This window comes from Mus caroli, unplaced genomic scaffold (genome assembly GCF_978045245.1).
Source record: "Mus caroli unplaced genomic scaffold, Mus_caroli_1 scaffold_18, whole genome shotgun sequence".
NCBI classification, from domain to species: Eukaryota; Metazoa; Chordata; class Mammalia; order Rodentia; family Muridae; genus Mus; species Mus caroli.
The window spans coordinates 45,192,136-45,215,278 of NW_028227273.1; the positions used below are offsets into that span (position 1 = coordinate 45,192,136).

General features: G+C 47.3%; 1 protein-coding gene across 5 annotated transcripts in view; it reads left to right on the top strand.

Annotated features, from left to right (window-relative positions):
- Daam2 (dishevelled associated activator of morphogenesis 2) overlaps nucleotides 1–23,143 on the top strand; it is a 106,367-nt gene that overhangs the window by 13,208 nt on the left and 70,016 nt on the right. Inside the window, exon 1 of one of the 5 annotated variants that reach the window (XM_021186431.3) lies at nucleotides 22,317–22,542. The exons of the other annotated variants lie outside the window; for them this stretch is intronic. The gene's annotated coding sequence lies outside the window, so the exon portion shown is untranslated. Of the gene's footprint in view, nucleotides 1–22,316; nucleotides 22,543–23,143 lie in introns of those variants that run through there. 5 annotated transcript variants of the gene reach the window in all.

Below are 23,143 nucleotides of genomic sequence, written 5' to 3' on the forward strand. Positions count from 1 at the left end.
CCTACACTGGAACTCTTAAGAGTAGAAGGGGTGCTAGCTAGACGGGACAGTGGGCAAACAGACAGAAACGGAGACAGTCCTCAGTGCATTGGAATGCATGTTCATGCCCTGGCAGTATGGAGGGCATTCCTGTCTACACAGTGATCTTGGTCTTCCTGATCCTCCTGTGTCCTTCTCCCATGTGCTGGGGTTACAGATGTGGAGCACCACGCCAAGTTTCTGAAGTGCCAGGGATAGAACCCAGGGCTTCATACATGCTCAACAAGCACTCAAGCAACTGAGCCACATCCCCTGTCCTCTATAGCTTAATTTTAACCCCTATCATCCGTCTGGGGTGATGGCAATGCTTTCTGTTCCTAGTAAGACTGGGTCTGGCTTTCTTCTTCTTTTCATACCTTTTCCTGCCAGATGAAACTGTGACGAGCTGTTCTCCCTGTCAGAGACCCCTGTGCTGATGGTCCATCTTCCAGTGAAGAATCTGGAAGGTTAGGATTGGTGTTAGCCTTGGTAACCGCTAGCATGTGGGCAGACACCCAGCCATCTCCTGGGGACACTTGGAGGCTGCATGGCACTTTTATCCATGCATGTTCCTCTTTTTACTTTCTCCTTCATCCATTTATGTGCAGGGAATGAGGGCATAGCTACAATCACTTCCTTTTTCTGAGCTTACTAATATTCCACTAGTCTAGTAAAAATCAATCACTTGTGTCTATGTATGTGTGTGTGTGTGTGTGTGTGTGTGTGTGTGTGTGTGTGTGTGTGCAAAGGGCAAAGGATACAGGGTTAATACGTTTTGTAGTGGGATGTGGATGTTGGTACTCAGGACCACGAGGTAGATGGACTTCTGCCTTCTGAGAACTCACCAGTATTCTAGGAGCCACTGAGCCTTCCTCAGCCTCAGTCTTAGGCACACGTGGTGTCACCCCAGAGGACAGAACGAAGCTATGTCAGGTCGGGGAGCAATGAGAGGTACCCCGGTGAAGCTTGGTTGATTCTCAGCTGTTAAGGGTTGTGATTGGTCACTTGAGGAGGAGCCAGATGCCAGTTACTATGTACTGATTGAATGGGACAGTGTATGTGCTAAGCCTGGGGACTGGAAGCTCTTTCTGATAAATAAAGAAGGAATCAGCAGATTTTTCAAGGCCTCCAGGCTTTGACTGTGTGTCAGAGATAAAGATGAAAGGGGGAATTACTTTCTTATTAACTCCACAGCTGTGTTCCACCAGATTCTGGAACAGTGATAGGCATGGGAGGGCTTGGCTGTGTTTAGCAGGAGCTTCTGTAGAGCTGAGGGCCTCCACTGCAGATTCCAGGAATCTAAGGAATGGAATTCAAGTGAGCCACTCACTAGGATGGCAGCCTCAGGACCAGAGTCTGTTCCTTTGCCTGCAAATGGTCGTCCTGCGATGAACCTTCAAAGGAAGAGTGAATCAACGTGTTCAGGGACTCAGGATGGGCTGAAGAAACAGCTTGGCATGGAAATACTTGCTCTGCTACCATGAGGACCTCAGTTCAGAGCCCAGTATGCTGTAGCACACATCTGTAAACCCAGCTCTCCGCCAGCATCTTGGGAAGTGAAGACAGAAGTGACCCCAGGAGCTCCTAGGCCAGGTATCCTGGCCTACAGGGCAGTGAACAACAAAGACACACTGTTTGGAGCAAGGCAGAAGGTAAGGACCAACACCCACCCAAGGTTCTCTTTTGTCCTCCACATGTGTGCTGTGGCATGTGCATGCTATCATTTATGTGTGTGCACACTTGAGCACATATGCCATATAACACAAGCAAGAAGGTATAAATTCTAACATTAAATTTTATTCGTTTTGTGGTGTGTGTGTGTGAAGGGGTGCACGTGCATGGAGATCAAAGCACAACTTATTAGAGTTTGTTTCCTCCTTTTTTTTTCTCCTTTTATCACGTGGGACACAGGGATTGGACTTAGGTTATCAGGCAAGAGCTTTTACTTGCTGAGCCGAGACATCTTGCTCTCCGCAAAAGATAAAGAGGAGGAGGAAGAGGAGAGGAGGAGGAGGAGGAGAAAGAAGAAAGAAGAAGAAGAAGAAAGAAGAAGAAGAAGAAGAAAAAAGAAGAAGAGGAGGAGGAGGAAGAGGAAGAGGAAGAGGAAGAGGAAGAGGAAGAAGAAGAAGAAGAAGAAGAAGAAGAAGAAGAAGAAGAAGAAGAAGAAGAAGAAGAAGAAGAAGAAGAAGAAGAAGAAGAAGAAGAAGAAGAAGAAATGTATTCAGAATGCCTCAGGGTGAAGAATATACCTCCTACATTATTTATTATTATTATTATTATTATTATTATCTTAGGTTGTTTTCGTTCGCTCAGGATTCTAGGTTCCAAGAGAAATCAGGCAGGGCTTAATAGGAACAAGGCACCCCAAGGTATATTTTAGGTGCCATCTACATGCTGAACTAGTGATGCTTTTTATTTCCTTCATTGCTTAACCATTAAACTTAGAAGCACCTCCTCCCAGGCCGCACAGACGGCGTGTCGGCTGGAGCTATGAAGGGGAGTGACATGAGGGTCTGCTCTGGTGCATATCCCGACTACACGTACATTCACCACCATCCTTGTACCAGGATCTCATACACGGATGAGTCTTCAAAGTATTTGAAAATGCCACAGGAGAAGGATCCAGGAGTCAGAGTGGGCGACACCTTAAATTGAAGGCATCTTGACTCTCTCTTTGATCATTTGTAGATGACAGTACGGTCACTTCCAGGCAGCTGCTGTGGGAGGAGCAACTTTACCACCATGCAGTGGTAGACATCGGTGCTTCCATCAGCAGTGAGGTGGACAGGTAGCTCTTGTGGCTCCATTGTTCCTGATTCCATAGAGTGTGTCTCACCAGTGAGGGCTCAAGGAGAGCACCCTGAGCTCTTTATAGACAAGGCCAATGAGGTCTACAAAAAAGACATGCCACACATTGTCTGGGAACAGCTGAGACTTCTGTTCTCAGGGATTCATGGCTGGGGTAACAGCTCAGCGACAAGCTGTCTGTCTCCCAGACAGTGTGTAAAGGCACTGTTTCTTCTCCTCTATCCATAAGGCTCTCTAAATTTTCCAATGAAGAAGCAAGTTCAAATATATATATATATATATATATATATATATATATATATATATATACACACACACACACACACACACACACACACACACACACACACACACACACACACAGGCTTTACAAATAATGGAAGTAACACTAACTTGATGCTATGCACGAGTAATTGCATGAGAAGATGCCCAAGCTGACTTGGAATCAGGGAAGTGCATGGATTCAAATCACAAAGCACGGGTCTGGAAACTTGCCTTAAGAACGCTTATTCTTGCAGACCATCACCTGATGTTCAGTTCTGAGCACCCATAGGGCAGCTCATAACCACCTATATTTCCAGTTCCTGGAGATATGATGCCCTCTTCCATCCTTAGCAGGCACTGGACACCAACACAATGCACGTATACACATACAAGGAAAATACTCATATACCTAAAGTAAAATAAATACATTTAAAAAAATCACAAGGCACGAGGAGACCTGTTCCATATACTAATTTGATAGAAAATGTATATAGCTGCATGTTGGATATAGAGCAAATGATTACCTCTTTCCATGGAGGATGCTATTAAACCAATATGAACATTTTATTTGAAAGGCAATTTGGTACTCTCTATTGAAATTGATGATGTACTTAGCCTCTAGCCCAGCAATTTAAGTTTAGAGAAATTTTAATGTATGTGGGAAAGGAGATGTGTTCAGGAACACTATTTACAGTGTAGTTTTAAGAGCACAAAAGCAGCCCAAGTGTTTGCCATCCGCTTGAAAACTGGCTAAATAATCTGATACTAATACGTAATAGAATATGATAGACTACAGGCTTTTCACATGAGGACCTCAGACATGCTACTGAGCTCTGATCAATGCAACAAACAGGATGCAGGAGCAAGCCATTGGTGGTCCCTTTAACATTAGGCAAAATAATCTCTGCTCATTCTCTAATGTTTATGTGGGTAATTGAGGTGTAAAATTGTATCGGAAAGTGTATTATTGGCTTTCATGGAGCTGTGATCAAATAGATAACAGGAGAGACTCAAGCAGGGAGACAAGGGTCATCTCCGCTCATGATTTCTGGAGACACAGTGTGTCCTGGTGAGGACAGATGACCACTGAAGTGGCCTTGATCAGAGTGTCTGGGAAATGAGGCCATGTTTTTTCACATCCTAGGAGATCAGGAATCAGAGAGCTTGGCTCACAACTGAAACAGATGCAGCCCATAAGCCCTCTCTGCCATCTCACTGACCCACATCTGCCCTGTAGGTCACCTCCCCCAAACAGGGACACCAGCTGTGACACATGAGACCATGACAAGACACATTTAAATGATAATGGGGAATAATCACAAATGTCTGAGAAGTGACAGGGACCGCCCCTCCCCCTGGAAAACAAGGTGAGGAGATCCAGGGAGAAGCTGCTTATACCAGTAACATTGTATTTCCTATATACAGAATGGTAGACCACAAATGTTTATTTGATGTGTGTACGTGTGTCTGTCTGTCATTGCGTGTGTGTGCATGTGTGTGTGTGTGTGTGTGTGTGTGTGTGTGTGTGCGTGTGTAGGGCTGTGTGCATCTGTATGTGTGTCTGTGAGGTAGCAGGTGGATAACTTCAAGTATTTTACTTGATCTGTCACCTTACTTTTTTTTATTTTGAGGCAGGTTCTCTTAGTGAACTCACAGTTCATCAACTTGGCATAAGTGGCAAACCAGTCTATGGCTCCTCTTGTCTCTGCCCTACTCCATCCCCAGCTCTGCGGTCATAGAGACACATAGCCTCACCCCACTTTTACAAGGGTGTTGGAGATGCCAACACAGGTCTTCCTGCTTGCATGTCAGGCTCTTACAGATGGAGCTACCTCCCCAGCCCAGCATGGCAGTCTCTTACGGACTCACATTGGACATCAGCAGACAGCTGCTCGATGTTCTTCTAAGGTGGTGAAGCCTTCTCCTTTTCTCTTTGCCTGGTCTCAGGAAGCTTGCTCCCAGTCTGAAAACTTTCCTTTGTGTACAGCCAGGGCCCTGTGCCTGAAGTGGCACAGTGCCTCCCCCCCCCCCCCCGGGAACTCTTTGCTTTCTTTTCCTTGGCCTCGGAGTCAGGCAGGCTTCTCCTCTGGCAACAACACAACAGGTCCAAAGCCCTGTATGCACCTTACTCCTACTGACATGGCTTCTCCCTCAGGATATAGACTGAGCCCAATCCAAGTTCCACTCTCCGTAGTAGCCTGGAGTGACCCTGGACTTTACTATGCAGCTTCTGCCTTGGCCCACCTAGGACCTTCAGCTGTCAACTCTACAGCAGTGAGCCCCAGTCAGTGGGCTGGTACCTACTCTGCGGACTAGAGATGTGGGTGGATTTTCTGTCTGCATTCTGCTTATTTCTACAACATATACTTCACCTTAAAAAAAAAAAAACCAAAACTATGGAAGGTGTGTGAAATTGGAACTTGTTTGTGCTGATCTTGTAAGGTTGTTCTAAGAATGGATGTTGTCTCTGCAGACTGTATCAGGCAGAACATAGTAGACACTCCCAAAAGGACATCACTGATAAGAATATAATGAACAGACTGTCTGCAAAGAGACAGGGAGGAGACAGGGAGGAAAGGAAGGAGGAGCCACTGCAAGCTGTTATGGTCCTCCTGCTCTACGCGATTCGAGCTTTGAGAAAGCATTTTCCAGAGCCCTGTACCAGTTGGAGCCATGAGGGGTAGCCTTTCAATGGTGCTAAGGACCAGAGGACATGGCCCAAGCTCATTGATTGGTGGAATACAAATGGGAAATTACTCCTCTGGGGTCTTTCTCTTGCCTCTACAGTCAGCTTGCATGCTTCCTGCAGGTCAAGTCCCTCGGCGCAGGGCCAGACACCTGGAATGTACTCTCCATAGAGCTTTGCTGTCTAGAGTGTCTTAGCAAGAGTTAGGGGGTGGATGGAGAGGCACACACAAATGTCTATTTCTAAATGCACTGCAGCTCAAAAGACCAACCATAGTGTGAAATCTTGTGTTTGGTGTGTGTGTGTACATGTGTTCATGAGAATGTGTGAGGGGGGATGTGCTTTGGAGATGAGAAGAAAATCTCAAATCTTGTTCCTCAAGGGCCTTCCACCTTAACTTATGAGGCAGGCTCTCTCACTTGCCTGGAGCTCACTGATCAGGCTAGGTTGGCTGGCTGTGAACCCAAGACCTGCCTATCTTCCCATCCACAGCAACCACAGAGACCTGCCTATCTTCCCATTCACAGCACTGGGATTACATGTATATACCACTGAAATATACATAATATACATACCCACACATGTGTATATATATATATTGTATATATATGTGTGTGTGTGTATATACACATATTCAGTCTGGGGGGATAGAACTTGGGTACATCTGCCTGCAAGTCAAGTATTTTCCTCAAGTATTAGCCTTCCTCCCAGCCTAAAACCATCCCTTCTGGGTCCTTCTGAATATCTCTGGGGCATCTTGCACTAAGGGCTTTGACTGTCTGGTTTCCAGAACCTCAGATGAGGAAGTCAGGTGTCGGGGCAGGAGGGAAAGAGTCCATCATGTGGTTATGGCCATATGCCTTGGTCTATGCTGTTTGGAAGCCAAGCCTGGTAGGCTCCTGGGGCAGTATGGGCTTGAGTCCTGCTCTGAATCTGCCCTGAGAGACACTTACTATGCTGAACTTCATTGGTCTAAAGAGCAAATGTGTGGCTTGGAATTCTTGTGGCACCACTCAGCTTCCCAGACTTTCTTCCTCTTCCTCATTCTTATCTCCCCTCCCTCCATGTCTCCTATCCCCCTCATCCCAGTTTTGCCTGCCTCCCATAAAGACTTCGATGATCCAGGCTTTTTGGCGCATGCTTATAATCTTAACAGTTGGGGGTAGGGTGTAGAAGAAGTTATCACAAGTTCAAAGGTAGCCTAGGCTACAATTGCCAGTTGGCCTACATGAGATGCTTTCTCAAACAAATCAAAACAACAAAAAGACAGATAAATTTTAGAGAAGTGGCCTGGGTTCAGAGTTCCTGCAGAGGGAAGATATGTTCCCTACAACCCATAGCAAGGACAGAGGAAGGAGACAGAAGTCCCCTGGGATACTGAGCTCACCCTTGAGACTCTCCAATCCATTAAGCAAGGTTTGCTGTGCAGCAAAGAGAATGACTTTTGATTAGCAAAAGCAAGGGATAGTTGAGATTATACAAGCTGAATGCAGGCCCTTGTTACAGGATCAAGCCACCAAAGTTGTGAGAGGTGGATTTGGAGACAGCGAAGCCTTGTCCATCATGTGGCCTGATAGCTGTGTGACTTGGGCTAATTCACTTCACATCGCCCAATGGCCCTCATGGTCTTCCCATGGAAACATGACAGAATAAGGGTGCCTTCCTCGCTGGGTGATGGGAGGCTTTATGGGGTCATCCTCACAAAGCACAGTATCTAGCACACTGTCACAAATATCGAAAACACTTTTGGTCCTTAGCAGTGTTTTATCTGGAGGTCAGAGCTAGTCATTTGGTTAGAAGAGGAGTAAGAGTTGCAGAATCCCAGGAAGTACTCCCTCATCTCCTTCTCGGTCATTGCCTTCTGCAACACCCAGTGATGGACCAAGGACCAATAGCAAAGCATGCGGGGGAGTCTGCCCCACTCTGGGGAGGCTCATAAATGGTCGACAAAGAAATCTCAGGGGGTCCTTTACTCTGTTGCTCCTCACTGTGGGTTTGCAGGATGATTGGACAGCTCAAGCAGTATTATCCTATGCAGTCTCCTCTTACTCCTACAGAGCACCAGTGTTCCAAGAAAGCCAGGAGGAATGCACTGTTTGGGGGGGTATCTAAACTATTATTCCCCATGTATTTATCCACAGAGACTTTTCCCTAGGATGCAAGCCACAGAGCAAATTCTTGAGATTTATATCAGCGTTTGTGTTGAGCCACAAAGATTACGAATGCGATCAGGCTTACTTTATCAACTAGGTTTTAGATTTCTTTGGCTTATCCAGTATTTCAGTGTCATTAGTGACCTAGGACCCCTCTTTAAAAGAGATTTATTAAGGTGTGTGTGTGTGTGTGTGTGTGTGTTATAGAAGGAACCAGAATAAAATGTCAGACCACCCCTGTAATTGGACTATATATGATTGAGAGCCATTCAATATGGGTGCCAGGAACCAAACTCAGGTCATCTGCAACAGCAGCAAATGGTTTTCAAAAGTGGATAAGGTCTCATTGTGTAGCTCTGGCTGGGCTAGAACTATGAAGCTGGCCTCAAACTCACAGAGATCTGCTTGCCTCTGCCTCCTGAGTACTAGGATCAAAGGTGTGCACCATCATCTCCTCCTAGCTGCTAATTAATCTCTCTCTCTCTCTCTCTCTCTCTCTCTCTCTCTCTCTCTCTCTCTCTCTCTCTCTCTCTCTCTCCCCTCTCCCCTCTCTTCTTTCTCCAGCCATCACTAGAATGGCTCTTTTGTCTTTGCTTATTGCTTTAGGGTTGCAAAATTGCTGCATCATCTCGTCTTCTCATTTGCATCCAGGCAGGAAGAAAGAATACAGTGTATCAGAAAAGTCCATCCCGCTAACTTCTCTCCTACTCTCTTCTATAAAAGTCCTATCCAGAAATGAGCTAAAACTGGGAAAGTCTAGTAGGGCCCAGATTCTGGTGGAGTCGGGGGTGGGAAAGTGGGCATTTTCAGACAGGCATGTCATGTCCTCAGGACTGTAAGTGCACTCATCTAGGAGAGAAGAGGCATAGGTGACAATTAGCACTATGTACCTCTCACTGAAGCTTGAGTCTGGAAGCATTCCAGGCAAAGCAAGCCCTGTGAAGCCCAAAGCATTGCCATCCGTAGGATACACAAACTGCTTGGGCTCCTGGATCCTGTGTACAAGATGCTGTAGATGTTGGACCCCCATCCTCAGGGGTTGGGGATATGCCATGGCTGATGGCATCCAGACAGAAGGGCCTGTATGACACCATCACTCTCCAGCCCTGCACCTAGACTGCACCCTCAGGCTGGTTACCACACTGAAAGGGCTAGGGGAGTAGAGCTTTCGCTCTGCAGGCTGCTTCTGGGGACCAGGGTTTTGTCCTCCGTAACTGCTCAAGAACCTGGCCACAGCCATCCCTCATCAGTCGATGACACCATTCCTCTAGTCTCCTCTTGTAGTCCTTCTAGAGTTTTCTAGGGACATCTCCTCAATAAATCACTCCTGTACAAACCCTTTCCTTGGCCTCTCCCTCTAGGGACCCAACCTGAGGTGTCATGGAGTGACTCAGGCAGGTTAGTCTTTATTTCTCTCTCCAGGTGTGTTCACGATGACGTTGAGTTTCTAAAATTTCAATATCGCATAATGTTTGATGTTTATGAGGTTTTTCTTGGGCCATCTTTATAGTGGCCACGTGTAACCTACAGGCTACAGTTAGAGATCCCGTAAGTCCTTTCTGTCCACTCCACTCATGCCCACAGATGTGTTCCCAGGATTTGGGGCAGGGCTGTGTTTTACTCCTGTCACCCGTGTGGGAGTCTCCTCCCCCCACCCCAAGCTCTATGGCTATGCACATGTGTGCTTGTCACACAGCCTGCGTGGGGAGGGCAGAGGACAACCTGGGTGTGGGTCTTCACTTTCCACTTTATCTGACTCCGGGTCTCTTTCTTGTTTGCTGCTGCACACACTAGGCCTAGCTAACCCAGAAGCTTCTCCGGCAGCTCCCACTGGCTCCTCCCATCTCTCCCCTGGAGTTCTGGGATTTCAGATGTGCGCCACCATGTCCTTCTTTACGTGGTTTCTAGGAATCTGAACTCAGGTCTTCACTCTTTCACATTAAACATTTTACCCACTGAGCTGTTTCTCCAGCCTTGCAGGAGTGCCCCACCAGGCCTCAAGCCAAGGCCCTCAACATAAAGGACAATTCTTTAAAACATTGATCTTTCTCTCTAGTCCAGGAACTCTGAGAAGAGGCATGCATGCACATGGTGTGTGTGTGTGTTTATCTGTGAGTGTTTGTCTGTGTGTGTGTCTATGTGTGACTGTGTGTCTGTATCTGTGTATGTGTCTCTGTGTGTGTCTGTGTCTGTATGTATCAGTGTGCCTATCTGTGTGTCTGTGTCTGTGTGTGTCTGTCTGTCTGTGTCTGTTGTATCTGTGTGCTTGTCTGTGTGCTTGTCTGTGTCTCTGTGTGTGTCTGTGTGTGTTTCTGTATCTGTGCTTGTCTGTGTGTGTCTGTGCGTGTCTGTGTGTATCCCTCTGTGTCTGTCTGTGCCTCTGTGTGTGTGCACGCGTGTGTTTTCATCCTGTGGTAGTGGCAGATGGAGTATTTATAGTTGGATCCACAGGGCCGTTTTTCCCGTGCCTACAGAAAATGAGAACCTCATGTGGGGTTTGTTTTTCCTCTCGGCCATCCAGCCATCCATCTCCCTCAAAGCCTCTGCTGTAACCAGAACCCCAGCATGGCTACCATGCAGGGGTTATGTAAATTCCCATCTAGTGGAAAGGTGCCTGTTCTCCTCAGTCAGGCCACAGGCAAAGCATGGGGCTGTTGGGGAGAACTTGCAGTTGACACTGGAGGGTCGGAGGGCAGCTCTACACAGCCCTGTCCTCCCTGCAGAGTCTCCCTGGATGAACCTTATGGACAGTGGGTCCCGGGATCACCTCCTGTCTCCCCAGCATGTGTGAGCCTTTAGAAAGGAAGTGACTTTTCCTCCAGCTCAAACGCACTGTGTGGCCTAGGGTGACCCCTAAGCCCTGCCCCCTAAGTGCGGTGGTTAGAGGCGTGGTGTGCCACCATGCCTGGTTTCTGAAGCGCTGGGCATTGAAGCCGAGGTCCTGAACATGCTAGGCTGGCACTGAATCACAGCCCAGTCCCGTCTGTTCTCTTTTTGCTGCGCTCTCAGCTCTGTTCCATTCATATTTTGCCTTTTCTGTTAGACTAAAGACTACCCACCCCCCCTATACTCAAAGGCTATGGTCTGTTTCCCTAGGTCACTTGGGCGGCTGCAGTGGGGGGTCAGGGGGAGGTCCCTTAGGTTCCACTTTCTCTAGCGAGGTTTCAGAACTCCCAGAGCCCCCCATTCCCATTAAATGCTGTCTGGCTACTAGGAAGCCAGGCACTTCTGAGCATCTTCAAGATGAAGGCTCCAGGAACCTGTGGGAGCCTTTACAAATTTCACCGGGTGGCTTCACCAGCACACCCACACCATGCATCCAAGCATGTGATGGCGCAGAGGGCAGCACATGGGACAGACTGACAGAGCACAGGAGAAGGGCCGAGGCAGGTTCAGAAGGAATGAGCATCAGCGTGGACTCCTACTCGGGAGCTATACCTCCTTGCTTGTGCCACGCTGCTATCCGCGACCGTTCCCATTGTTCTTCAGAACCTACACTGTGCCGATGCTGAGCTGGATACTTGCGCATTTTGGGACACCACCCGCTTGCTGTACATCTGTAGTGGTTGTGAGCCCATTTTACAGAAAAGGAAACTGGGGTCCTGCGAGTATAAGTGACTGACCCGGAGTCCTGTAACTAACAGCCCAGGGGGAACTCTAAGCAAAATGAGTCTGACCCCATGACCTCCGTAGGTCCCAACCATCTCCATTTGTGATGAACTCGAACTTCAGCTGCCTGGCTTCTGCTGTGACTTAGAACTAGAAGGCCCTGGCCTTGATGGCTGTTCAGCCAGGTAACTTCTGAGAGGGGTCAGCCATGGACTAGCTGGTAACTTGCACTATCTACACTACATCCATCCTGCCACCCTCATCTCTGTCTCCTTTCCCTGCCTCCCCCCCCTCCCCCGTCCCCCTCACACTGCTGGGAGCCTCAAGGGTTTCCAGAACAAGAGCGGAGCCAGTCATTCATTAATCTTTGTCTCACTTCCAAGAATCTCAGCTACACAAGAATTCCTCATTGAATGGCTAGGCATTCTTGGGGAGCGCGTGTGTTACCACGACAGCAAAAGGCTCAACTCTGGGAAGCAGCCGTGATCCAGGCCAGGAAAATAAGTGTGGACTTCAGAGCCAGAAGGAAGTGGATTGGCTCCTCCTGAAGCCCCCTCTCCAGCTGCCCAACCCCTCTAACCACAGATGAGAGCTAGCCTTCCCGGGTCATCTGAGGGCACTAACCAACCCGGTGGCATTTTCTTCTGAAATGGAGCAGCTTCTCAGAGAACTGTTGAGTGCCTGGGAGTATGCACGTGTGTGTGTGTGTGTGTGTGTGTGTGTGTGTGTGTGTGTGTGTTGTGTGTGCACACAGTTGTGTTTACATCCCGGTCACTCTCTGTGTAGTTACCCATGGTAACTTCATGCCCATTGCATGAAGAAGTCTCTGTGAGTCATCTCAGGTAGCTGTGAAATCCCAAGAGTAAAAGTAAGTAGTCACCTGCAGGCTGCCCCTCTGTGGAGAGGAACCTCTTTTCGCACACCCCAGCAGCTCAGTATGATAGTGTGAGGTAGACTGAGACCAGAGGCTCCAAAGAGCAGGTTCAGTGTAGCCTTCCATCTACATACAGGAGTCAGAGAAAGAGGATGGGTGCCAAGAGGAAGCAGGGAGGATGTGGGGGTAGAGAAAAGCAACAGGGACAAAAAGCTCTAGGAGAGTGAGGGGGATTTCTTTAAAGGGACCATTCCCTTTTGACTATAAAAAACAAAACTCAGACCCATGAAATGGCTCCGTGGGGAAAGGAGCTTACTGTAAGTCTGATGAGTCTTCAGAGATTCCCTGAAGGATGCGAGCTCCCATGCAGTGGGAGGGCAGGACCGACTCCTGTAATTGTGTCCTCTCGAGTCAACTCCTGTACTGTTGTGAAAATGCTTAGAAGCAGATGAAAACAACCTAAGTATCCCTCAACAGAAGAATGCATATTGAAATGTATCAGGTGGGTGAGGGGGAGGGAGAAACTACTAAAAGAGACAACTGGAATTGGGGGTCATATCTCAGGGACAAGTTGGAAACCTAGTGCAATGGAAACTCCCAGGAGTCTACAAGGGTGACCTTAGCTAAGACTCCTAGCAATGAGAGACCCAGAGCCTGAACAGACTGGCAGAGAGATCAGGATACCAACCTGGCTATAAAGCCTTTGACCTACAATCTGTCCTGCTGGGGTAAAGAGGTGATGCAGAAATTGTGGGAGTGGCCAGCCAATGGCTGGTCCAGCTTGAGACTCTTCCATGAGAGGGAACCCACTCCTGACACCGCCTGGAGTGTCAGGTCACAGACGTCGGATGCCCAGAGACTTAGGATAAAACCAAACATGACTGGCAAAAAAATGTCAGTGAAATGATGCCTAATGATACTCTGCTATACTCATAGATTGGTGTCTAATCCAATGGTCATCTATCAACTGATGGAAACAGATGCAGAGACCCACAGCCAAACGTGAGGCAGAGCTCAGGGAATCCTGCAGAAGAGAGGAGGAAGGATCACAGGAGCCAGAGGGGCAAGGACACCACAAGAGAACAGACCGAATCAACTAACCTGGGTTCATAGGGGCTCACAGAGACTGAGCCAACAATCAGGGAGCCTGCATGGGACTGACCTAGGTCTTCTACAGCTAGCTGTGTACTTTAGTCTTCTTGTGGGACTCCTAACAATGGGAGCAGGGGCTGCCTCTGACTCTTTGGGACCCCTCTTCTCCTATTGGGTTGCCTTATCCCACCTTAATAGAAGGGGAGTTGCCGAATCTTACTGCAACTTGATATGCAATGTTTCATTGATATCCTGTCATTTTTCTGAGGAGAAATTGAGGATGAGTGGATGGGGGGGCAGAGGGGAGGTTGGGGGGCACTGGGAGGAAAAGAGAAAGAGGAAGCTGTGGTTGGGATAAAAAAAAATAGACCACCACTAGAAAAAATAGCTTGCAAGCCTATCTCCCTGAGATTAGAAGGAGTCTGGGTTTTTAGTCTCTATACACTTTTATATCCCCCCTCTTGACCATGTAGCCTAACATAAGACAAGTAACCCCTTCCAGTCTTTGCTGTCTCAAATCAATAGGCAACCAAGACAACACTCCACAGGCCAATCTGATGGAGGCAACTCCTCGGCCGAGGTTCCCTCTTCCCAGATGACTCTAGTTTGTGCCAAGTTGACAAAATTAAGCAGAGACATGTTCCATCTTGTTAGTGTGGAGATGTGCATTTGTCTTTAATGAGTAGTGAAATGATATGCACACCCCAAGAACGATCAATTGATTTATCTAATCTATTTACCTATCTGATTTATTATGTGTATGTGTGTGTGTATGTGTGTATGTGGGGTGGGGGTGGGCACACTTGTGGAGGTCAGAGGACCATTATGTGGAGTTAGTCTCTCTTCCTTTACATGAATTCTGAGGACTCATCTCGAGTTTTCTGGCTTATATAGCCAGATGGCAAGATCCCTTACCCACTGAGCTATCTCTCAGCAACCTACCCCCACCCCCCTCACCAAGAATAGCTTTAAACTAAACTTAACATATCAGTAAATGTTTGGTTTGTCTGCCTGTTTCATATACTCATAACCCCAAGAAATAAAAATTTCTCAGGCCAAAGGGGTCAGTGTATATAATGAGTTTAGCATCCTGGCACTGGAAAGCCAGATCATCCTGGGATGTTGTGGTCCTCTAAGTGAGAGAGCTGCAAGCCAAACCCTGCCACCCAGAGTGTGTATGGGGTAGGTTAGAGGATGTAGTAGTGATGGCACTATCACTTCTAACAAGTCTTTCCTTCCAGGAAGTCTTCCAAGTTGGATCCTGTGTGCTGATCACTCTCCTCCTCCTCCATCCTTCTCATGTTAGCTTGTCCTAATTGAAGCTTGCCAATAGCTTCTAGTATGATCCCAGGCCACTCGACAAGACCTGCTTTGGAATTAGTCAGTTGAATCCTGTCCCTCTGTAAGCAGAGGACAGAGGACTGTAAGCAGAGGACAGAGGACTGTAAGCAGAGGACAGAGTTCTCCAAATGTGGGTATTTTAGGGCCTCTGTCATTAGAGAACTAAAATGGGATGGGGCAGCCCAGCAGCTGGAGCACCAACAGGCTCTTGGAGAGTCCGGGTATCCATGGAGGCCTGAGAATCACTGGGCTTGAGAGCCCACAGTGGAAGGGGTGGTTGATACCCTCCTCTGGGTTCCCTCTCTGTCAAGGTAAGAGTATTAGGTAGGGCTGGAGAGACGGCTCAGAGCTTTGCTCAGGAGGAAGACCTCTGGGATTTTCATTCTGTCTCTGTGTGACTGTCACTCTTCGATGTGCAGGAGTCCTTCTCCCAGGCCTCTTGCTCCTAATAAAGAGTGTGTTCAAGGAGCTGTGCACGCTATTACTTTAATGGCACCTGACACATAGTCAGCTCACAATAAATGGTCTTGTTTCAAGCAAAATCTCTCTCTCTGCAGTATAGTGGAATTTAAGCTCCATTCCCTGACTTACAGATACATGCTCTCTCTCTCTCTCTCTCTCTCTCTCTCTCTCTCTCTCTCTCTCTCTCTCTCTCTCTCTCTCTCTCTCTCAATTTGCCCAGCCTAAGAGTTTTATGAACATAACGAACTTCACAGTGGTTTGGGAGCGAGACTGACAGTGTTTATGTTATAGCAGTGCAAACAATTTGAAAGCAGATACTAGACATCTTTACTCTAAGAGAGGATTTGGGCCAAAAAGGCATGGCATTCAGCCCTCCTCCTCCTCCCTTCCTTCAGTGCTCGCCAGCAATTCAACAAACAAGTACTTCTGTTTATCACACTGATAGTGAGGGGCTCTTTGTTCCCAAGTTCACCTCCTAAACCATGCTTCTTTTCACTTTCAAAACCTAAAGACAGCTTCTAAGCAATGAAGCCCCCACTCTGGTCATCCCTAGAGAAGAAAAGACAGCAGCCATGACATCTGTCTCCTACTGCCATGAATCATACTGTTTGGTAGCATGCTCTCCAGTATGGTCAGTTGTGGTGTGTGTGTGTGTGTGTGTGTGTGTGTGTGTGTGTGTGTGTGATATCCATGGAAGGATATCATTTTCTAAATATTCTCCTAACCTTTATACACTCAAACACAAGGGTCTGGGACTGGATGGAGAGCATTCTCAATTGCTGAAGTGCTTGCTATGCAAGCACCAGGAACTGGATGTGGTTGTCAGCACTCCCAGAAAACCCTGTATGTGGTAGTGCATGTTTGCAATACCAGCTCTGGGAAGACAAACACAGGCGCATATATATATATATATATATATATATATATATATATATATATATATTTAATTGAATTTACTTTCAATCAGAATGTTTAGTCTCGAGCCAGATAATTTTTGTAGTGCATGGTAGGATAGGAAGCTGACCCGCACATTGTGAAATAACCGGTAGTAACATCTCTATCTTGTATACCAGAGATTATAGAACATTCTGTGGTTGTGACAGCTTAAAACATCTCCAGACATTTACCAGTGTCCACTGGGAGTGTGTGTAGGGATGGGGAGGGGAATGTGACGGAGAAGCACTCCCTGCTGGGAGCCATGGCAAGCTAAATTCTTCCTATAATAAATGGTGCCTGAGGCATCTTATGCTGCCCCAGAGTTTATCTCTGCAGTGTATTTAAGATTAGGGGACAGGATGTATCCACTGATAAGAAAGATATAGGGTGCCTGCTATCTCTGGGTCGCTCTTGACTTCCAAGAAGCAGCCTGTGTATTGGGCGGATGCAAACCCCACAGGGCTCCACTCAAGCCCTCTGAAGACAGTCTGCTCTGTGTCCAGATCCCTTTCTGGTCCTCTTGACCCTCCTCATGCAGCAAGAAATCCCACGGGGAATGGCCTTTGGTTTGGGTTTATAAATATTCAACAACTCGTTTCTAGTACCAAGTGGTTTTTTTTTTTTTTTAAACCGTGTTTAACATTCTTGTCCAAGTGGAAAATTTTGTTCTTTGGAAAGCTTCTCATTCCAGATCCAGGTCAGAGTCCCCAGCAGAACTCAGAGAATGTCCTAGGCAAGTTCCGCCATTGAGATTGTACAGTGGTGGCCTTGATACGACTGTGGTTGGATTCTGGCCCAAGACTCCTAGGCCCACAAGACAAACAGAGAAAGAGGCTGTGCAGTGGAGGAAGGGCTGTGGACTCTGAGATCAAAATCCTTTGATGGGGGACTGGGGAGATGGATCGGTGGTTAAGAGCACTTATTGGTTTTCCTGAGGGCCTGAGGTCATTTTTCAGTAGCCACATTGGGTAGCTCACAACAGCCTGTAACTCCAGCTCCGGTGAATCTGACACCCTCTTTTGTGCCCCAGGGATTCCTGTTCACATAAGGCACAGACAGACATATACCTGTGGTTAGTGACATTCTTGGATGTCTCTACATGATCATATTTCCAATAAGACAACCAGCCTGTCGGTTATGATGAGGTTGATTATGCTTTGTTAACAAACAAGCCCCACATTCCAGGGACCTGTGACACAACAAGACATCTAATTCTTACTCATGCTACCAATCTCTTTGTGGATGATGGCACGGGTCTGCTCATGATATTCACTCAGGAAAAGAGGCTGCTTAAAGAGATGTTACTTCAAAAGTGGATGACGGTTATAACCAAGAGAATGATGGCCTGACCTAGCTAGAAATGGAGCCTGGGGTAACCTGCCTAGCCCTTCAAGAACACGTGGGCAAATCCCACCTCGAAAGGGAAGAGTTACGAGGTCCTCAAACACCACATTTCCCATTCCAGTCTCACTTCTGACACTTCTGATCCCATCAGGGCACCTGTCATAAAGATTAAATGAGACCATGTGTGAACTCATACTATAAGGTGCCCTGATAGGATAACGACAAGGGTCATGTATTGCCTAATCTACAATTAGATCTGGTGCTCAGTGCCCAGGAGAGAAGGTGAACAGAAACTTCTAATTTGCCAATGGAAAGCTCTATGTCTCTGAGGATTCTTGAGTTAGTCAGGCTTCTCTAAAGGAGCCAAGACAATAGAAGCTGCTGTTTACCCATCTGGCTTAGTTAGGGTTTTACTGCTGTGAATAGACACCATGACCAAGGCAACTCTTATAAGGACAACATTTAATTGGGGCTGGTTTACAGGTTCAGAGGTTCAGTCCATTATCAAAATGGGTACATGGCAGCATCCAGGCAAGCATGGTGCATGAGTTGCTGAGAGTTCTACATCTTCATCTAAAGGCTGCAAGCAGAAGACTGGCTTTCAGGCACCTAGGATGAGGGCCTTAATGCCCATGCCCACAGTGACACACCTACTCCAACAGGGCCACACCCTGGGCTGAGCATATACAAACCATCGCACAAACTGTCTAGATTTACTTAATAAAATCAGCCTACACAGTGGTGGCTGACTGGAGACCCATAGATGGCTATGTGGAAGCTCTTGTAACCTGCCTTATTCGAAGTCTTCCAGTTAGAATGCTGATCCAGTGTAAAAGTCCCCTCATGGCAACATCTGGACCGATGTTTGACCCACATCTGGCCCTATGCATAGCCAAATTGACACACAAAACGAACCATCACAATTTCCAACTTCTACTCTTAGATTACGGGGCAGAATTAGTCATAGGGCTCAGCTACAAGTTAGTCAGGACGTTCTGTCAGCTTGGTGCCTGAACCAAGACTTTATGACTAAGCATCAATAACCAGGATAGACAACGGAACACATTTTGTTAGGTGGGGATGAGGGGGCACAGCCATCCACAGTCTTCGGTGGTATTACCTTCAGCACTTTCTGCTAAGCCAATGTGGAAATCAACATAGGCTTAGATGCACGTGCCCACGTCTTCAGTAGGAAGGGATCTGTGAGTCTGTGGCCTGGCCTCCGGGGGGGGGGGGGGGGAGGGGCAAACACAAATACTGCCATTGAAACTTTCCTCTGCTTTCTATTTGTTAGTTTTTAAATGTGTATGTATGGGTATGTGCATACGTGCACACATACATTTCACATGCCAGTGGAGGCCAGAGGTTAAGGTATCTTCCTTAAACTTCTTCCAACTTTTTTTGTTTTTGTTTTTGAGACAGAGTGTTTCAGGGAACTTGAGCTTATCCATTCTGCTAGACTAACTAACCAGAGAGCTCTAAGCATCCTCCTGTCTCTGCCTCCTCAGCACCAGAATTACAGACACAGTTGACTTATGTAGTTCGTATGTGTGTTCGGAGGATTTGAACTCAGGTCTTCATGCTTTGGGGCAAGCATGTTACTTACTCATCTGGATCTCCAGGTCTGTCACTGTTCTTTGCTTTATCCCATGTTTTCTCTATCTGGTGCTGCATTTGGAGTCATCTATACCACCTCTGCCACGAAAAAACCTCCTGCTAATTGATGGAGTTCCGTGACTTCCTTTTAATATTGTCCCAGTCAGTTGTGTCCTTTTTGGATGCAGGGCCAGCTGTCCTTTTGCCACCATCTCATTCTGAGTTTTTGACAAGTCCCTTCCCAGTCTGGGCTCTGGTTCTCCTGGCTCTCTAGAGTGGAGCTGATGCACTACATTCTCGGAAGTCCCTTCTGGCACTGGCATCGTGTACAGTTGCTTCACACCCTCTCCCTGTGGCAACGCTGCGCACAACTGCCTGCTTGGGTCCAGCTGAAGTTTGGTGACAAAAATTTCCTCCAGGAGGCTTGAAGGATCCTTCTGGGCTCTGCAGCAGGCACTAGCAAAGAGATTCTGTGCTACATATCAGCTGGGAAGCATCATCCCAGCCTGATGTACTTCTGCCTGGCTAAAAGGGAAGCTCACAGCCAAGCTGGGGAGGCATGCAGAGGGCAGGGGCCAGGGATCAGAACAGCCTGGTCTAGCTACAAACAAGGGCAGAGAGCCTAGTCAGCTCTTTGAAGTGCTTTAGCTAAACCAAAGGCCAAAGTCACAAGGACCCAGACACTGTATCCACCCCTATAACATTTGTATCTGTCGATTCTGATACCTTTCTAGGCAGCCTGTTAGGAAGTTCAAAGGAGTAACTTTAAGAGTAACTGCTGAAAATATATATATTCAAACAACAATAACGGTGACTGATACTATTATTACTATCCATTATTTTTATTGTTATTATTACCATCATATTTGCCTTATGCCACAAATTCCTGGTGCTAGATAGATGTCTGGAATAGAAGAGTGTATGGACATGAAATTAATTAAAATCTAGTGTGATGTCAGTTGTAACAGCAAACTCTGGATGTTGCCTTCCTCAGTTCAAGTTGCTATAATAAATTGCCAGGGTGGTGACCTTAACAAGCATGCATGGAAGCCCACTTGGCAGGGGGCTGCTGATCTGATATCTGGCGAGGGTTGGCTTCCCAGTTCATTGGTAGCTGTCTTCATACTGTGTCCTTACATGGTGCAAAGCGTGCAGTAGCTCTCTGAGATCTCTCTCAGAGGGACATTAATTCCATCTGTGATGGCTCAGCTTTTGAGATCCATTCACCTCCCAAGGCCTTGTCTCTGAGTGAAATCATCTTGTGAACTAAGCTGAATTTGAGGAAGCCACAGACATTCAGACCACAGTGCAGGGCAAAGCCTGGGGCACTGGAGAAGGGAACAGTTGGTTCCTTGTAGTGGGCAGAAGGCTCTATCGTGGCATGGATTATCCAGCCTGGTTTTGAAATTGTCCATGTTCTTGAAGGAAGAAGACTGAGTAACCCTGGCAGGCTTGAGATCTCTGATCCTCAAATCTTATTGCCGACTGAGGTGTAAAGGAAAGCTGGGAGCAGGGTGGGGTGGGGTGGGGTGGGGTGGAGTGTAGATAAGATGTTGATGAAGGGTCTCAAACAGCTTAAAGAATGTAGAAAACTAAAAATTTAAATTAGTAAGTTGATATTTTTTATAAAAGCTTTTCATTTCTATTTTGTCTGAAAGCAAATGTGCTTGTTTTAATTTTATTTAAAACCTGCCTCTAGGGGTGGTAGAGAGCTGCTTCAGTGCTACTGTGTGCTGCTCTTGCACAGGACCTAAGTTTGGTTTACAGCAGCATTGTTGGGTGGTTCACAGTCACCTATAAGTCTGATGCCAAGGGATCAGATGCCCTCTTCTGGTCTTTGTGGGAACTGCACTCAAGAACAGACAGGCACATGCAGACACACATGCAAACAGAAGAGAGAGAGAGAGAGAGAGAGAGAGAGAGAGAGAGAGAGAGAGAGAGAGAGAGAGAGAGAGAAAGAGAGAGAGACACACAAACTTTTTTTTAAAAAAAGTCGGAAAACTTGTCTTCAGACCATTAGGAGAGGAGACTGAAGGCAGCTAGACAGAATGATGAAGCAGGGGCTTTCCTTTCACTTAGAATTCACAGTGTCTGCCTCCATCTTCTCTGCCTGATCTCTGCATTGTTTGAGATACCCGGACAGGAGATATATGAAACTTTTAGGTTTTTTTTTCTCTTTATAGAGAATAATTCCCCCTTATCAAATGTAGGTCATGCAGACTATTACGAAGAAGGGGGGCAAACTAAAACAAAATAAAGCCAGTTCCATCTTCCATACAGGGTAGGTTTGACTACTGGAGGGTGGGGCATTTCCTTCCAGTGGGCATTGGAAAGCAGGCCCCCTGTGTTGACGGTCACCTGTTCTGAAGCTTAAACTAATCCTAATGTTTGGGGACGGACATGGAAAGGCTTCCTTGGACTTGTCTAAGATGATGAAAGGCTGACCCCCATCCAGTCTAATCTGGACTTTGCCACTCATTATCCAAGAGACAGCAATCTACTCTGCTGGGAACCAAAGCAACAGTGCCTGGAGGGACCGGTCAGTTCCTACCTTACTTCCTGCCTACAGTGAGCCGCTTGGGTTTGCTCTGGGCTTTCACAATGCTCTCTAGGTGGGTCCAGCCCTGCACTAAAGCTGGCCTTGACAAAGGGATCTTCCACCTCCACATCCTGTAGTCTGGAGGGCAGATAAGCTTCTCACCTTAGGGACCAGGCTCCTTTCCTCTCTCTCTCTCTCTCTCTCTCTCTCTCTCTCTCTCTCTGTGTGTGTGTGTGTGTGTGTGTGTGTGTAAGACCTAGTGCTGCCCCAACACTTTCCCCTGAAGGACACTGTCTCATCTTCCCACACTCTTTCTCTCCTTCCAACCTTTCTTCTTTCCCTTGCCCCCTTCCCTTTCTCTACTTTCCCTCCTTCTCATTTCTTTCTCAGTCCTTCCTTTCTTTCTTATTTCCTTCTTTTACCTACCTCCCTCCCTCCCTCCCTCCCTTTCCTGATTCCCCCCCCTTCCTTTCCCTTCCTTCCTTTATTCCTTATGTCTTGCCTATCCAGAATGTTTCAGGAAGACTGTCTCTTTAAGAGAGGCAGCTATGATCTATGCACTCTGAGATTCTGATAGTCAGTCCTGCTTCTCCTGCTGAGCTCTGTTGGGTTGCAACTGGGATCCTCTTGAGCTCAATCAGGGTTCAGAATGTCTAGAGGAAAGAGTCGCTTCCAATGATTTGCACGCCGCCGGGAGTCCATGCCCCTAGGACTCCCTGCCTGAAGCCTCTTGGTAGCTGGGCCTTGGCTTTGGGCCATGGAAGGCTTTTTGTTGATGGTTGAGGTCTGGACCTCAGAAAAGGACATTGGATATGTTCCGGTGAGTGTGAAAGAAACTTGCTGCCTCCTGTCCCTCGACTGTAGATTTCAGGGTGCAGATCTGGGGTTTGTGGTCATGATTCTTGATGGTGGGATGGGATGGGCAGAGGTGACAGGGAGAGGGGGTGGGGCTGGGATTCCCTTGCATGTGGGGATAACCTCAGCTCCCCTCCCAGCTGTCATTCTTGAGGCATGAAGTTGAAGTTTGCCATCTGGATCAAGCTAAAGCCGGTCTGAAGACTGGTGATCAGGAGGGGCAGATGGAAACCCTTACTCCTTCAAAATAAAGTGTAGCCAGAGTGGGCTCCAGGGTTCTTTGTGAAAATGCCCTGGAAGGGTATCGTCTCTAGACCCTGGGCAAACAGCAGAACCTTGTGGATCCGATATCCAGTGAAAGTTGTCTATCTCAGCAGGGGATTTGAGCCAAGTCCTCTTCCTCCTGGGCAAGGGGACAGACCAGGCTTGCTCCCTAAATCCATGTTGTCCTCTTGGACTGAAGAAAGCTGTCCCTGGACCATAGCACACAGTGCCATAGTGGGAGGTGGCAGATCTGCCAAGGGCAAGGAAGAATGGGGAGCCTGTTACTGTGGAAGCCTGGGAAC